Genomic DNA, 14,161 nt, shown 5'->3' on the forward strand with positions numbered 1-14,161 from the left:
AGACAGACAGAGAGATACAGACATACAAATATAGACAGACAGGCAGAGACAGACAGAGAGACAGACAGACAGACAGACACAGAGAGAGATGAACAGACAGACAGACTCAGAGAGACAGAGACAGAGAGAATAACAGATGGACAGACAGAGACAGAGAGACAAAACACAGACAGAAACAGATAAACAGAGAGAGACAGAGACACAGAGAGACACACAGACAGAGAGAGATGGAGAGACAGACACAAATACAGAGAAACACAAGAGACAGACAGACACACAGAGAGGCAGATGAACAGGGACAGACACAGACAGAGAGAGAAAAATAGACAGACAGACACAGACAGACAGACAGAGAGATACAGACAAATATAGAGACAGACAGAGACACACAGAGAGATACAGACAGATAAATATAGAGACAGACAGACAGAGACAGAGAGAGAGACAGACAGACACAGAGACAGAGAGAGAGAGATGAACAGAGACAGACATGGACAGAGAGACAGATACAGAGACAGACAGACACAGATAGACAGAGACAAACAGATACAGAGACAGACGGACACAGAGAATGACAGATGGACAGAGACAGAGACAAACAGACAGAGAGAGACAGATGAACACAGACAGACAGACTCACAGACATAGACAGACAGATGGACACAGAGAGACAGAGACAAATACAGAGAAACACAAGAGACAGACAGACACACAGAGAGGTAGATGAACACGGACAGACACACAGACAGAAACAGAAAAATAGACACAGAGTGATAGGCAGAGAGATACAGACAGACAGACACAGAGAGACAGATGAACAGAGACAGACATACAGAGACAGACATGGACATAGAGATAGACAAAGAGACAAATAGAGACCAAGAGACACACAGACAGGGACAGACAGACAGACAAAGAGACAGAGACAAATATAGAGAGAGAAACACAGAGAGACAGATGAACAGAGACAGTCAGACACAGAGAAAGACAGACACACAGATAGAGAAAGACAGAGACAGACAAACACACAGATACAGGGACAGACAGACAGAGACACAGACACAAACACAGAAAAATGGAGTCAGAGACAGACAGACAGACCCAGAAAGAGACAGAGAGACAGACAGACACAGACAGAGACAGACAAATGGACAGAGAGACAGAAAGACAGACACAGAGATAAACAGACCGACAGAGAAACAGACAGACAGAAAATGACAAAGAGAAATAGAGACAGACAGAAATAGAGATAGACAGACAGACAGACAGACACAGAGAGACAGATGAACAGAGACAGACAGACAGACAGACAGACAGAGAAATAGACAGAGAAACAGACAGACAGATGGACAGACAAATGGACAGACAGAGGCAGACAGAGAGACAGACAAATGGACAGACACAGAGAGACACAGAGTCAGACAGGGACAGACAGACGTACAGACAGAACCATACAGACAGAGAAACGGTAAAAGAGAAAAAAGGAGTCAGAGACAGACAGACGGATGGACAGACAGACAGAGACAAATACAGAGTGAGACATAGACAGAGAGACAAACGGACAGAGACAGATAGAGATTGAGACACACAGAGAGACAGATGAAGACAGACAGACACACAGAGAAACCGACAGACGAACAGACAGAGACAGACACAGAAAAATACAGAGAAACACAGAGACAGACACACAGACACACAGAGACAGATGAACAGACACAAACAGAAACAGACAGAAAAATGGAGTCAGAGACAGACAGACAGACAGACAGAGACAGAAAGAGACAGAGACAGACATAGCTAGCCAGACAGACAGATGAACAGAGGCAGAGACAGACAGACAGAGACAGACAGACAGATACAGAGACAGACACACAGAGACATAGAGACAAATGGACAGAGACAGAGTGACAGACAAACAGACTGCAAAACAGAAAGAGACACAGAGACAGACAGAGACAGAAATACAGAGACTCACAGAGACAGACAGAAAGACATAAGAAGGAAGGAAGGAGAGAAGGAGGGAAGGAAGGAAGGAAGGAGGGAAGAAGTGGAGGGAATGAAGGAAGGAGGGAAGGAAGGAAGGAGGGAAGGAGTGGAGGGAACAAAGGAAGGAAGGAAGGAAGGAGTGGAGGGAATGAAGGAAGGAAGGAAGGAGGGAAGGAATGAAGAAAGGAAGGAGGGAAGGAGGGAAGGAAGGAAGGAAGGAAGGAGGGAAGGAAGGAAGGAAGAGGAGGAAGGAAGGAAGGAAGAGGAGGAAGAGGAGGAGGTGGAGCAGCAGCAGCCACAGTGGGAGGAGGAGGCGCAGGCTTTTCCCACATCTTGGTCTCATTTCCTGCTAATTCCTTCCAGATGTTTCCAGCTTCCTCCAGGCCATGATTCATGCGGGGCCTGCAGGAGAAAAAAAGCCACAGCAGCAGAGGCTTCCAGTTTCCCTGCGCCCCTCCTCCCCCCACCCAGCTGCTGTTCCACGTTGCACACAGGAAGGACTCATCCATCAGCACCCAGCATGGGTGCTGTGGGCCCCGAGCTCGGTGCTTCTCCTAGGCCCTGGGTTGGACCAGGGAGGAAGGAAGGAAGGAAGGAAGGAAGGAAGGAAGGAAGGAAGGAAGGGAAGGAAGGAGGGAAGGATTGGAATGAAGGAAGGAGGGAGGAAGGAAGGAGGGAAGGAAGGAGGGAAGGATTGGAGGGAAGGAAGGAAGGAGGGAAGGAGGAAAGGAAAGAAGGAGGGAAGGAGGGAAGGAAGGAGGGAAGGAAGGAAGGAAGGAGGGAAGGAGGGAAGGAAGGAAGGAAGGAAGGAAGGAGGGGAGGGAAGGAAGGAAGGAAGGAAGGAAGGAAGGAAGGAAGGAAGGAAGGAAGGAAGGAAGGAAGGAAGGAGGACAGGAGAGAAGGAAGGAGGGAAGGAAGGAAGGAAGGAAGGAGAGGAGGAGGGAAGGATTGGAGACAAGGAAAGAAGGAAGAAGGGAAGGATTGGACACAGGAAAGGAAGGAGGAAAGGAAGGAAGGAAGGAAGGAAAGAATGAAGGAAGGAAGGAAGGAAGAAGGGAAAGAGGGAATGATTGGAGAGAAGGAAGGAGGGAAGGAAGGAAGGAGGGAAGGAGGGAAGGATTAGAATGAAGGAAGGAGGGAAGGAAGGATGGAGGGAAGGAAGGAAGGAGGGAAGGAAGGAAGGATTGGAGGGAAGGAAGAAGGAAGGAAGAAAGGAAGGAAGGAAGGAGTGAAGGAAGGAAGGAGGGAGGGAGGGAGGGAAGGAAGGAAGAAAGGATAGAGGGAAGGAAGGAAGGAAGGAAGGAGGGAAGGATTGGAGGGAAGGAAGGAGGAAGGAAGGAAGGAAGGAAGGAAGGAGGGAAGGAAGGAAGAAAGGATGGAGGGAAGGAAGGATTGGAAGGAGGGAAGGAAGGAGGGAATTCATTCATTCATTATTCATTTCCTCAATTCCCCCTCCCCCTCCCCCCTTCCAGGAAGTTTTGGGCGGATTTCCAGGCGTTGAGAAGAGGAAGCCATTGGCTGGGTTCTGGTTGAGTCTGACACACACACAGGAAATCCATCAGCAATTTGTTCCAGAAGCTTCTAGAAGCTTGGTTGGGGCGGGGGGGGGGGGAAGGGAAAGACAAACCATGCACATGAGCTAATCATCATAATAAATCAACAACAACAACAACAAGAACAAGAATAGTCAAGGGACCCTGGACCAGTCACCGCAAAGGATCATGGGAAGGGGTGATGTCATCATCCATCCTCAACTTCTCCCATGGAGGAGAATCCCAAGGGATGAACGTAACTGGGTCCCAGATGTTGGGGAGAATGGGGGGGGGGAGGAAATAGAAACCAGCCCCAGCCCTGGCTTCTTTCTAGAACCTTCCATGGGTTGTCCTGGAAGCGTCTCAAGTCCTTAGATCAAACAGATCCCCTGGGAAAACCTATCATCAATAGACCATGAGAGGATAAGTATCAATACCAACACCAATACCAATATCATCAATACCCTCGTTCCCTCCCCCCCTCCCCCCCAAAATTATTCCTGGGCCAAGGAAGGGGGGTGGGAGGGTTGGGGTGTGTCTGGGTGGAGGGAACGCCTGCCTGGGGAATGTGCTGAGTTATTCTGAAACCTGGAGCTTTCTGGGACCTTCTGGAACCTTGGGGGAACTTTCTGGAACTTTCTGGATGGATGGATGGTGGATGGATGGGTGGATGGATGGGTGGGTGGATGGATGGATGAATGGGTGGATGAGTGGATGGATGGGTGGATGGATGGATAGGTGGATGGGTGGCTGGATGGGTGGTTGGATGAGTGGATGGGTGGATGGGTGGATGGATGGATGAGTGGATGGATGGATGGGTGGGTGGATGGATGGAGGATCGATGGGTGGATGGATGGGTGGGTGGATGGATGGATGGGTGGATGGATGGAGGATGGATGGGTGGATGGATGGATGGGTGGATGGATAGGTGGATGGATAGATAGGTGGGTGGATGGATGAGTGGTTGGATGGATGGGTGGATGGATGGATGGATGGGCGGCCCCCATCATTGCTGGTCCGCTCACCTGCAGGTAGGCCAGTGCGCACACGATCTTGGCGGGCGCGCAGGTAGCTGAGGAGTTCGCCACCAGGCACGTAGTCCATCATCCTGTACATCCAGCGGTCATCGCGCCACGTGGAGAACCTGGGATGGGGTCAGGGGGAGGGAAAGGACACACACGTGAGGTGCTAGGTGCTTGCTGATTATCCAGAGTCCCTGTGGGGAAGTGCTGGGTGCTTGGTACCTGTCCTGAGTTAGTAATAGGCAGGTGCTGGGTGCTTGGTACCTGACTCATGTAAATAGTAGGGAGGTGCTGGGTGTGAAGTCCCGTTCCTGGGTCACCATGGGGAGGTGCTGGGTGCTTAGTTCCTATCCTCGGTCTCCATGGAGAGGTGCTCAATGCTTAGGCTCAGTCCTTGTTCCCCAGGTGGTGGTGCTGGGTGCTTAGTTCCAGTTCTGGGTTACTCTGAGGAGGTGCTGGTTGCTTAGTCCCTGTCCTGGGTCATCATGGGATGGTGCTAGGTTCTCAGTACCTCCCCTGAGTCACCATGGGGAGGTGCTGGGTGCTTAGTCCCAGCCCTGCGTCATCATAGGATGGTGCTGGGTGCTTAGTCCTGGTCCTGGGTTACTCTGAGGAGGTGCTGGTTGCTTAGTCCCAGCCCTGGGTCGTCATGGGATGGTGCTGGGTGCTTGGGAATCATCCTAGGTCACTATGATGAGGTGTTGGGTGCTTAGTCCCAGCCCTGGGTTACTATGGGGTGGTGCTGGGTGCTTGGGGATCATCCTGGGGAGGTGCTGGGTGCTTAGTTCCTGTCTTGGGTCATTATGGGATGGTGCTGGGTGCTTGGGGGATATTGTGAGTCACTATGGGAAGGTGCTGGGTGCTTAGTCCCCACTCTGGGTCACCATGGGGACGTGCTGGGTGCTTAGTCCTGGCCCCAGGTCACCCTGGGATAGTGCTAGGTGCTTAGTCCCAGCCCTGGGTCATCATGGGATAGTGCTGGGTGCTTAGTCCTGGCCCTGGGTCACCATGGGGAGGTGATGGGTGCTTAGTCCTGGTCCTGGGTCACCATGGGGTGGTGCTGGGTGCTTAGTCCCTGCCCTTGGTCACCATGGGGAAGTGCTGGGTACTTACTCCTGGATCTGGGGCACCATAGGGAGGTGCTAGGTGCTCAGTCCCCATCCTGAGTCACTATGGAGAGGTGCTGGGTGCTCAGTCCCCAACCTGAGTCACTATGGGGAGGTGCTGGGTGCTTAGTCCCCACTTTGGGTCACCATGGGGAGGTGCTGGTAGCTCAGTCCCTGGGTCATCATGGGGAGGTGCTGGGTGCTCAGTCCCTCCCCTGGGTCATCATGGGGAGGTGCTGGGTACTTAGTCCTGGCCCTGGGTCACCATGGGGAGGTGCTGGGTGCTTAGACCTGGCCCTGGGTCACCATGGGGAGTTGCTGGGTGCTTAGTCCCCATCCTGGGTTACCATGGGGAGGTGCTGGGTGCTTAGTCCTGGCCCTAGGTCACCATGGGGAGGTGCTGGGTGCTTAGTCTTGGTCCTGGGTCACCATGGGCAGGTACTGGGGGCTTATTCCCCATCCTGGGTCACCATGGGGAGGTGCTGGGTGCTCAGTCCCCATTCTGGGTCACCATGGGGAGGTGCTGGGTGCTTACTGCTGGATCTGGGGCACCTTAGGGAGGTGCTGGGTGCTCAGTCCCCATCCTGAGTCACTATGGGGAGGTGCTGGGTGCTGAGTCCCCATTTTGGGTCACCATGGGGAGGTACTGGGTGCTCAGTCCCTGCCCTGGGTCACCATGGAGAAGTGCTGGGTGCTCAGTCCCTGAGTCACCATGGGGAGGTGGTGGGTGCTAAGTCCCTGCCTTGGGTCACCATGGGGAGGTGCTGGGTGCTCAGTCCCCAAAGCCAGGGCACCCAACGGCCTGGTTCCTGCCAGGCCACGCCCCCCAGGCCAGCCATCCAATGGCAGCACGCCCAGGCCACGCCCTCAAAGCCAGACTACACAATAGCATCACTGTTGCCAGGCTACGCCCCCCGAGGACCAGCCGCCCAATGGCCTTACTTCCAAGCCATACCCCCAAAGCCAGGACCCTCAATAGCCTAGTTCCTGCCAGGCCATGCCCCCTAGGCCCAGCGGCCCAATGGCCTTACTTCCAAGCCACGCCCCCAGCCCAGCCGACCAATGGCATTACGTCCAGCCGCCCAATGGTGTCTTTCCAGGCCACGCCCCCAAACAGGGCGTGGCCTCTGTTCCAGGCCACGCCGCCCAGTGACTCTCCCGTCAGCTCCACGCCCTTCAGGCCACGCCCACCGCGACGCCACGCCCATCAGAAAGCCACGCCCTCCCGCGTCCCCGCCTCTTAAAGGAGCCTCGTCCCGGAGGCCTCCACGCACCGACGGTGACCCGGGGGCCGCCCGGGTCGGCGTCCTCGGAGGTCCTGCGCGCTTCCGCTTCCGCTTCCGGATCCAGATGGCCTAGTGGTGGCCATGGCGGCGGCGGCGGCGACGCTCCGCGGCCCCGCTACGGCTGCATTTCCGGGCGCGGCCGCCGGCGCCGTCGCATCGATGTCATCAGCCGGCGCCAAGACGCGGGCACGCATGCGCGCGCTCTCGGCGGAGCGCCACTGTGCATGCACATAGGGTTAGCGGGGGAGGGGCCGAACGCTCCCAGCGGAGAGCCATGGCGCATGCGCAGAGGGTTCTTCAGCGGGGACAGGCTGAGCCGGCCTGGCGGAGCGCCATTGCGCTTGCGCACAGGGTTAGGCAGCTGGGAGGGGCTGAGCCAGCCTGCGCCAATGCGCATGCGCACAGGGTTTGTCAGCAGGGAGGGGCCTAGCGCTCCCGGCGGAGCGCCGCTGCGCATGCGTGTCCCTTGGCTGCTTGTTCCCACTGCCCTCCCGCGTGTGGACCCACGGCGCATGCGCACAGGTTGAATCGGCCGGGCGGCGGCGCAGAGCGGACCCTGGAGGGGCGAGTTGCGCATGCGCACAGCGTGAGTCCGCCGGGAGGTGCCTAGGGGACCCCGGAGGATCGAGCTTCCGTCCGCATTGCGCATGCGCACTGGTTGAGTCGTCCGGCACCGTCCGGGCCGAGCGTGTGGTGCGTGCATGCGTGGGATTCCCTCGGTTGATCTGGTTGGTACTGCGCATGCGTGCCACCTGGCGGGGAGGTCCTCCGCGCTGCACCGCGCATGCATGAGCCACCACGCCCCGTCCCTCCCCCCCCCCCCCCCGTCCCCCCCCCCCGCCGAGCAGGAACATGCATGCGTGTGCTCCCGGGCTCTGCGAGGTACGGATCTGCGCATGCGCGGGATTGGGCTGCGCTGCCCTGCAACGCGCATGCGCGGTTCCCAGAGACAGACTGACAGACAGACACAGGGACAGTGAAACAGAGTCAGACAGACACTGGGACAGAGACGGACACACAGATGGACACAGAGAGACACAGACAGATAGATGGACACAGACAGACACAGAGAAGACAGAGACATGGGCAGGCATAGACAGACAGACACAGAATGACAGACAGAGAGACAGACAGACAGAGGCAGAGCCAGACAGACAGGGAATGACAGAGAGAGACAGACACAGGCCGACAGACAGAGACGGACAGACATAGAACAAGACAGACAGACACTGGGAAAAAGACAGACAGAGACAGACACACAGATGGACACAGAGAGAGACACAGACAGATGGACAGACAGACATAGGCAGAGACAGACACAGACATAGAGAAAGACAGACAGACACAGAGAATGACAGACAGACACGAAAGACAGACAGAGAATGACAGAGAGACACAGACAGACAGACACAGACAGACAGATACTGACACAGGCAGACAAAGAAAGACAGAACGAGACCCAGACAGACACAGGAGACAGAGACAGAGAGACAAAGAGACAGACACAGAAGTCAGAAGTAGACTGATGACAGACAGACAGACCGAGACAGACAAAGACAGAATGAGACAGAGACAGACAGTGAGACAGACATGGACAGGCAGACCAACAGGCAGACACAGACGAGACAGACAGACAGAAAGACAGAGACAGAAGTAGACTGACAGACACAGACAGACAGACAAAGAAAGAGAGAACGAGACACAGACAGACTGACAGAGGAGACAGACAGAGACAGAGAGACAAAGGCAGACAGACACAGACATGGACAGGTAGAGACACGCAGACCAACAGACAGACTGACAGAGGAGACAGACAAAGACAGAGACAGACAGAAGAAGACACAGACAGACAGACAGACAGAGACAGAGACAGAGCTTGACCTACTCCATTGAGGTCAGGACTTGGTTCCAAGTCACTCAAATGTGAAAATGTTAATCCCACCCATATTTAATCAACATCCATCCACCCATCCATCCTCCATCCATCCATCCACCCACCCATCCACCTATCCATCCACCCATCTATTCACCCATCCATCCATCCATCCATCCACCCATCCACCCTCTGATCCACCCATCCATCCATCCACCCATCCGTCCACCTATCCATCCATCCACCCATCCATCTATCCACCCATCCATCCACCCACCCACCCATCCATCCATCCACCCATCTACCCATCTATCCACCCATCCATCCATCCACCCATCCACCCATCTATCCACCCATCCATCCATCCACCCATCCACCCATCCATCCACCCATCCATCCATCCACCCTCCCATCCATCCACTCATCCAACCACCCACCCATCCATCCATCCATCCACCCATCCATCCATCCTCCATTGAGATGAACACTTGGGTCCAAGTCACTCAACTGTGCAAATGTTAATCCCTTCCATATTCCATCAACAGCAGGACGTGGGTCCAACTCATTCAAGTGTGCAAATGTTAATCCCTTCCCTCCTTCCTCCATGGAGAGGAGTTGGGTCCGTCACTCAATTGTGCAAATGTTAATCCCTTCCGTCTGTCCTCCATCCAGATGAGGACTTGGGTCCAACTCACTGAAGTGTGCAAACGTTAATCCCACCCATATTGTATCAGGACATGGGTCCAAGTCACTGAAGTGTGTAAATGTTAATCCCATCCATATTCAATCAACATCCATCCACCCACCCATCCATCCACCCATCCACCCACCCATCCCCCATCCATCCATCCACCCTTCTATCCACCCATCTATCCACCCATCCACCCATCCGTCTATCTGTCTGTCTGTCCATCTATGCATCCATCCCTCTGTCTATCCAGGCGTCTGTCTATCTACTCTCTGTCTGTCTGTCCATTCATGGATCCATCCATCCATCTGTCTATCCACATGTCTGTCTGTCTATCTACTATATCTATCCACCTATCTGTCTGTCTGTGTGTCTATCTATACATCTCTCTGTCTGTCCAACCATCCATCCATCTATCCATCTATTCATGTATCTTATCTGTGTATCTATCTATCATCTATCCATCCGTCTGTCTATCTATCCACCTACCAGCCTGTCTGTCCATCCTCCTGTCCATCTGTCTATCCATCCATCTGTCCATCTGTCAGTCTGTCTGTCCATCCATCCATCTATCCATCTATTATCCATCTATCCATCTGTCTGTCTGTCCATCCATCCATCCATTTGTCTATCCATCTATCCATCTGTCAGTCTGTCTGTCTATCCATCTATCTGTCTGTCCATCCATCTGCCCATCTGTCTATCCATCTATCCATCTGTCAGTCTGTCCATCCATCCATCTACCCATCTATCAGTCTGTCTGTCTGTCCATCCATCCACCCATCTGTCTATCCATCTTATCTATCCATCTTTCAGTCTGTCTGTCCATCCATCCATCCATCTATCTAGGTATCAGTCTGTCTGTCTGTCCATCGATCCATCCATCTAGCTAGCTATCAGTCTGTCTGTCCATCCATCCACCCATCTGTCTATCCGTCTATCCATGTATCAGTCTGTCTGTCTGTCCATCCTTCCGCCCATCTGTCCATCCATCTCTCAGTCTGTCTGTCTATCCATCCATCTATCCATCTGTCAGTCTGTCTGTCTGGGTGAAGAACTCTGAAAAGGGACAAACTTTCTAGAACCATCTCCTTTCCCCGGGCCGTTGTGTGTGTGTGTGTGTGTGTGTGTGTGTGTGTCTGTCTGTCTGTCTGTCTGTCTGTCTGTCTGTCTGTGTGTGTGTACATCCTAGACTTCACCGGTCCATCTGCCATGACCGTTGGATTCAGAACCTTCTAGAACGCGGTGCCGTCTCCACCACCCTATCTAGGACTCGCTGCCCAGTGCTCCGGACAAGATGTCATCTGCTCATACACGTGTGTGCGTGCGTGTGCGTGCATGTGGCCCGGCCGGTCGCCCTGGGAAACGCCCTGGGTCACCATGATGATGATGATGATGATGCCCGGAGTTCACATCCTTCCTGGGTCACCATGATGATGATGATGATGATGATGATGATGATGATGATGATGATGATGATGATGGATGGGTGGATGAATGGATGGATGGATGGATGGATGGATGGATGGATGGGTGGATGGATGGATGGATGGATGGTGGATGGATGGGTGGATGGATGAATTGATGGATGGATGGGTGGGTGGATGGGTGGATGGATGGGTTGATGGATGGGTCAATGGATGGATGGATAGATGGATGGATAGATGAGTGGATGGGTGGGTGGATGGATGATGGATGAATGGATGGATGGGTGGATGGATGAATGGATGGATGGGTGGCTGGCTGGGTAGATGGATGGATGATGGGTGGGTGGGTGGATGGATGAGTAGATGGATGGATGGATGGATGGATGGATAGATATATGGATGGGTGGATGGATGGGTGGATGGGTAGATGGATGGATGGATGGGTGGATGGATGGATTTGTGGATTTCCCCCTTAGGCCACCAAAGACCTAAGTTCTTCTCCTCCTGTCTCTCTGTCTCCAGGTGCAGAGAAGTTTATCCTCCACATACAGAAGCACAGCATCCCCTTCGCCCTGGCCACCAGCTGAGGGACTGAGGCCTACCAGGCCAAGACCAGCACACACCGGGAGCTGTTTGGTGCCTTTCACCACGTGGTGCTGGGTGATGACCCCGAGGTCAAGGCCAGCAAGCCCGCCCCGCACATATTCCTGGCCTGCGCCCGCAGGTTCTCCGGACATCTTCCTGGCCTGCACCCGCAGGTTCTCTCCTCATCCCCCCCCTCCCGTCAACCAGGTAAACCGAGGCCTCGGGCCTCGGGTCCACTGCATGGACCACACACAGAGAGACACACAGAAAGACAGACATGGACGGATACACAGATACACAGACCAGACAGACAGACAGACAGACACAGAAACACACAGATAGACGCAGAGACGGACACAGAGACACAGATAGACACATGGACAAACCAGACAGACATGCAGACAGACAGACAGGCAGATAGACACACAGACTGACAGGCAGACAAACCAGATAGAGACACAGACACAGAGACAGACTCATAGACAGACAGACAGACCACAGAGACACGGACAGACAGACACACTCCGATAGACAGACAGACACACTGACAGAGAGATAGACACACAGACACAGAGACCAGACAGATAGACAGACAGACAGACACAAGAGACGGGACAGACACACAGATCACAGACCTACCAGACAGACCACAGAGACACAGACAGACAGACACACTGATAGACACACAGACAGACAGATAGACACAGACAGACGCACAGATACACAGACCACGCAGACAGACAGACAGACAGAGCACAGAGACACGGACAGACAGACACACACCAATAGACAGACAGAGAGATAGGCATACATACGCAGACAGACACACAGACAGACAGACTACAGAGACACACAAATAGGCATATAGACAGACAGACGGATACAGAGACAGACACACACAGATAGACAGACACAGAGACACTTGGCCAGACACAGACAGACACACATACAGAGACAGATAGACAGACATAAGAGTCCAGACAGACAGATACACAGAACAGACCAGACAGACCGACCACAGAGACACAGACAGACAGATATAGGGACAGACAGACACACAGAGACAGACAGAGAGACACGGACAGACACACAATCACACAGACAGATGGACGGATGGAGAGACGGATGGACAGACGGCCCCAGGGGAACAGGGAGGGAGACTCCTTGGCACAGTGCTCACCTGGCCCACACCAGGCCCTGGGTGGGGGAGGCCTCGAAATCACACACAGAACATGCCAGTAGGCACGCCGTGGCTCAAAGGTCATCTTCCCTCCTTCCTTCCCTCCTTCCTTCCCTCCTTCCTTCCTTCCTTCACTACTTCCTTCACTCCTTCCTTCCTTCCCTCCCTCCTTCTTTCCCTCCCTCCTTCCTTCCCTCCTTCCTTCCCTCCCTCCTTCCTTCCTTCCCTCCCTCCTTCCTTCCCTCCTTCCTTCCTTCTCCCCTTCCTTCCCTCCTTCCTTCCATCCTTCTTTCCCTCCTTCCCTCTTTTTTCCCTCCTTCCCTCCCTCCTTCCTTCTTTCCCTCCATCCTTCTTTCCTTCCCTCCTTCCTTCCTTCCTTCCCTCCTTCCTTCTTGTTCCTTCCCTCCATCCTTCCTTTTCATCCTTCCTTCCTTCCCTCCTTCCTTCCTTCCCTCCTTCCCTCCTTCCTTCTTTCCTTCCTTCCTACCCCCTTCCTTCCCTCCAACACTGGGCACCCGGCCCACCCCCTGGCCGACCTCTCACTCCGCGTGTCTCTCTCGTCCTCTGACCCTGCAGTGCCTGGTGCTGGAGGACACGCCCCACGGCATGGCGGTCGCCCAGGCAGTGGGGATGCAGGTGGTCATGGTGCCCCGCGTCCAGCTCAACCCCGAACTCAACGGCCGGGGCCACCCTGCTGCTGCCCTCCTTGGGTGACATACAACCCGAGCTCTTCAGCCTGCCCGCCTTCAACTGACCTGCGGACGGACAGACAGACAGACATAAGGACACTGGACACAAGGCCAAGACCTGACCCATCCCAGGGCCTCCCTGACCTCTGGAAATAAAGGGAATGAACACAGGAAGTGCCTCACTGAGTCACGAGTGGATGGATGGATGGATGGGTGGGTGGATGGATGGATGGATGGATGGATGGGTGGATGGATGGATGGATGGATGGATGGGTAAATGCATGGGTGGATGGATGGGGATGGATGGGTGGATGGGTGGATGGGTGGATGGATGGGTGGATGGATGGATAGGTGGATGGATGGATGGATGGGTGGATGGGTGGGTGGATGGATGGATGGGTGGACGGATGGATAGATGGATGGGTGGATGGGTGGGTGGATGGATGGATGGGTGGATGGATGGGTGGATGGGTGGACCGGTGGATGGGTGGACGGATGGATACATGGATGGGTGGATGGGTGGGTGGATGGATGGATGGGTGGATGGATGAGTGGATGGGTGGACGGTGGATGGGTGATGGGTAGATGGGTGGATGAATGGATGGATGGGTGGATGGGTTGATGGATGGATGGATGGATGGATGGATGGAGGGGTGGGTGGATGGGTGGATGGATGCATGGGTGAATGGATGGATGGGTGGATGGATGGGTGGATGGGTGGATTAATGAGTGGATGGATGGGTGGATGGATGGGTGGATGGATGGATGGATGGATGGATGGATGGGT

The 14,161-nt window shown here is 54.2% G+C and overlaps 2 long non-coding RNA genes across 6 annotated transcripts; one reads left to right on the forward strand and one right to left on the reverse strand.

The window, feature by feature from the left end:
- Positions 1-3,800: 3,800 nt before the first annotated feature.
- LOC138826721 (uncharacterized) lies at positions 3,801-6,965 on the reverse strand. 2 transcript variants are annotated; one of them, XR_011371822.1, is made up of 3 exons: positions 6,921-6,965; positions 4,544-4,662; positions 3,801-3,917 (listed from the first exon to the last, which is right to left on the reverse strand). It is a non-coding gene; the product is annotated as an uncharacterized lncRNA (long non-coding RNA). The 2 variants fall into 2 exon arrangements; XR_011371823.1 differs by lacking the exon at positions 6,921-6,965 and adding an exon at positions 6,678-6,749.
- A 471-nt stretch (positions 6,966-7,436) lies between these two features.
- LOC138826722 (uncharacterized) lies at positions 7,437-13,535 on the forward strand. Of its 4 annotated transcripts, none has more exons than XR_011371826.1 (3): positions 7,437-7,518; positions 11,443-11,678; positions 13,262-13,535. It is a non-coding gene; the product is annotated as an uncharacterized lncRNA (long non-coding RNA). The 4 variants fall into 4 exon arrangements; XR_011371825.1 differs by having other exon boundaries at positions 7,466-7,660; positions 11,443-11,712; XR_011371824.1 differs by having other exon boundaries at positions 7,466-7,660.
- Positions 13,536-14,161: the final 626 nt, after the last annotated feature.

This window comes from Dipodomys merriami, unplaced genomic scaffold (assembly GCF_024711535.1).
Source record: "Dipodomys merriami isolate MVZ:Mamm:240054 unplaced genomic scaffold, mDipMer1.0.p SCAF_1494, whole genome shotgun sequence".
Taxonomy (NCBI): Eukaryota; Metazoa; Chordata; class Mammalia; order Rodentia; family Heteromyidae; genus Dipodomys; species Dipodomys merriami.